We start from the raw sequence: 2,823 nt of genomic DNA on the forward strand, positions 1-2,823 counted from the left end.
TTTATTTTATTTATTTATATTTATATTTTTTTTTTTAGTAAACCTCTCCCAAAGTGGCAGCTAGGAACTGGAAAAGAAGACTGTGGCGCCCTGGGTACTGAGATGTGCTAAGGTGAGGGGTCCCCCAGCCTGCAGGCAGCACTGAGCACCAGCAGTGTCTCCATCCCACCAGGACTTCCTGTGAAAGTTCCCTCCTTCCTCCTGGGTGGGCACAGCCAACCCCTGGAACTCACGGTGAAGGGGGACAAGGATGTCAGCCTCTGCTCATAAACCTGGTGAGGAGACATCGACCTGACGTTCATTTTTGAGATTCAGAACTTCCAAGTTGCCGGGCGTGGTGGTGCGGGTCTGTAATCCCAGCACTTGGGAGGCTGAGGCAGGAGGATCTCTATGAGTTTGACTCCAGCCTGGGCTACACAGTGAGTTTCAAAAAAAAAAAAATCAAAAGGAAAAGACAAAAACTTTCAAGTTAGTCTTTTAGGACCTGTTCTTAAGAACACCATGCCCAAGGTAAGCTCACCTCATCCTGTCCCCAGCCTGGATGGAAGTGGTCTGCATGAGGTCCCCTGAACCCACTTCCTGCCGCCAGCCAGATCTTCTGGTTGGGGTGAACGCAAGGACAGACAATTTCTCCTTGATCTCACTCAATGGCACCGTGGACCCGGAGGTGCCCAGTCACGCGTGGCCGTCCTCAGCACTGTCCCCTCCCCTCAGGACAGACTCTGCACTTGGCTGTCCTGAGGATCCAGAGGAGGCCTGAGCCTGGCCTGAGCCTGGCCTCACCTGGGGGCCCTGCAGCGACCTCGTTGTCTGGCCCAGCCCGGGAGCTTGGCGTCGGAGGCGTCCCAGCGGCCTCCACGGTGGGCTGAGTGGTCACCCAGGAGCATCCACCCTGCGGCCGTGCTGCCGGGGAAGCTGAGCTGGAGAGAGCGAGGTGAGGACCTCACGTGGCCCAGCTCCACACTCACGGTCCGGGGGGAAGCACAGGGTGGGTGCTGGGGACAGATCAGGCAGCGAGGCCAGAGAGGTCCTCTCTCTGTGACCCACGACACAGCCAGCTGGACTTTGAGACCAATGCTGCAGACGCCTGACCCTACAACCCGCCACGGCTCCCCAGTGCCCCTGCTGTGGAAGCAGCTCCTTGCTGAGGCCGGAGACCCAGGCCTCTCTCTGGCTCTCACTCACTTTGTCCCCACGATGTCCTCAGCAGCCAGGCCCCCGGGTGCTGTCCTTCCTCCCGACTCCCTTCCCACCCTCCACAAGGCCGCAGTCCCCTGCCTGTGCCTGTCCCCGGCAGCACCGTACGCCGTTCCTGTTTCCTGTGTCCAGCGCCTTTCCCATGTCTCGCCCGCGGACAGCCTGTTCCCCAGTCTTCCGTGAGTCATGGGCCCGCCGCACACTGTTGGGGGACCTGCTGGGTGTGCCAGACACCCGGGGGATTGCCCTTTGGGGATGGGGAGGTTTCAGGCCCGTCTCCCCTTCCGGTGGGTGGAGTCCCCAGCTTTCCCGGGAACAGTGATATCTACATTTTTTTCCAGGGAGAAAGGTGCAGTTTGAGACAGGGTCTTGCTGTGTAGCTCAGGCTGGCCTGGAACTCATGGTGACCCTCCTGCCTCAGCCTCCCAAGTGCTGGGATCACAGGTGTGTGCCACCATACCCGGATTTTTGCTTCGTATTGAGACAGGGTCTTGCTACGTTGCTCAGGCTGGTCGCAAACTCCTGGGCTCAAGCATCCCTCCTGCCTTAGCCTCCTGAATGCTGGGCTGACAGGTGTACCCTGCAGGGCCAGGCTGAAATGTGGTTTTTGGTCCCTGTCTGTTCTGGTTCTGCAGCAGAGCTTTCTCTGCAGGTGTCAAGATGGGAGGCGTCGACGGCTTCCTCTCTCGATTCCCTCCTGGGTATCAAAATGAGGGGTCAGCAGGCCTCTTCGAGGATGTGCCAGCCCTTTCCCTCCGGTTGGGCCTGTCGCCAGCCAGGCTGGGCTGCTCCAGCCTCTCTCTCCTCCCCCGCCTCCTTCCTACCCGCAGCTCCTGGGCTCGGGGAGCGGCCAGCTGTGAGTGTTTCTTTGGCAGTGTCTTAGCTGGTTGTTGTGAGTAACAGTGCAGGAAGCAATCAGCAAGTATACTGCCCTAGAACTGCTGCACAATGTGGGCCGGGAGAGAGGAAGCCGGGGCGCCCGGACCAACACAGACGCCGGGATGCTGGAAGCTCTGCTCCGCCTTGCTGCTGGGTGAGCCGGGGATGCCAGCCCTAGCCGCTCTGGCAGCCTCTTTAGGGTGCTGAGGGGTTGGGATCATGACAGCCAGCCCTGAGGGGCTCCTGCTGAGTACAGAGCTCTGTGCTATGCATTCTGAAGGTGCCCCATCATGAACAAGAGTCTGCCGTTAACCATCTTACAGGGAAAGAAACAGAAATCCAGAGAGAAGTAGGTGATTAGGGGAGGAGAGCTAGGCATGGTGGTGCACACCTCTGATCGGGAGGCTGAGGCAGGAGCATGCCAAGTCAGAGGGCAGCCTGGGCAACTCACATCCTTTGGTTCTTTGGGACAGGATCTCACTCTATAACCCTGGCTGGCCTTGAGCTTACAGTGATCCTCCTGCCTCAGCCTCCCAAGTGCTGGATTTGCAGGCGCGCGTCACCACGCCCGGCTGGGAATTGCTCCTTCTTACGTGGACAGCAGCTGGAAGCTCTGAGAGGCCCCTCTGTGGTGATGTTCAGCTCGCTATGCCCGGGCGTAGGCTGGAGCAGGGCACTGCAATGCCTGGCATGCGGGCCACAGCCACCGCCCGTGCCCCGTCCTCAGGAGAGCTCTGCCAGGCAGCC

The 2,823-nt window shown here is 59.4% G+C and overlaps 2 long non-coding RNA genes across 2 annotated transcripts; both read left to right on the forward strand.

The window, feature by feature from the left end:
* Positions 1-416: 416 nt before the first annotated feature.
* Positions 417-1,569, forward strand: LOC117287355. The gene is made up of 3 exons (XR_004518636.1): positions 417-934; positions 1,264-1,376; positions 1,539-1,569. It is a non-coding gene; the product is annotated as an uncharacterized LOC117287355 (long non-coding RNA).
* A 33-nt stretch (positions 1,570-1,602) lies between these two features.
* On the forward strand, positions 1,603-2,584 carry LOC104871888. Its single transcript, XR_782986.2, has 3 exons — positions 1,603-1,641; positions 1,850-2,230; positions 2,550-2,584. It is a non-coding gene; the product is annotated as an uncharacterized LOC104871888 (long non-coding RNA).
* Positions 2,585-2,823: the final 239 nt, after the last annotated feature.

This window comes from Fukomys damarensis, unplaced genomic scaffold (assembly GCF_012274545.1).
Source record: "Fukomys damarensis isolate Sample0158 unplaced genomic scaffold, DMR_v1.0_HiC HiC_scaffold_23, whole genome shotgun sequence".
In the NCBI taxonomy this organism is placed as follows: Eukaryota; Metazoa; Chordata; class Mammalia; order Rodentia; family Bathyergidae; genus Fukomys; species Fukomys damarensis.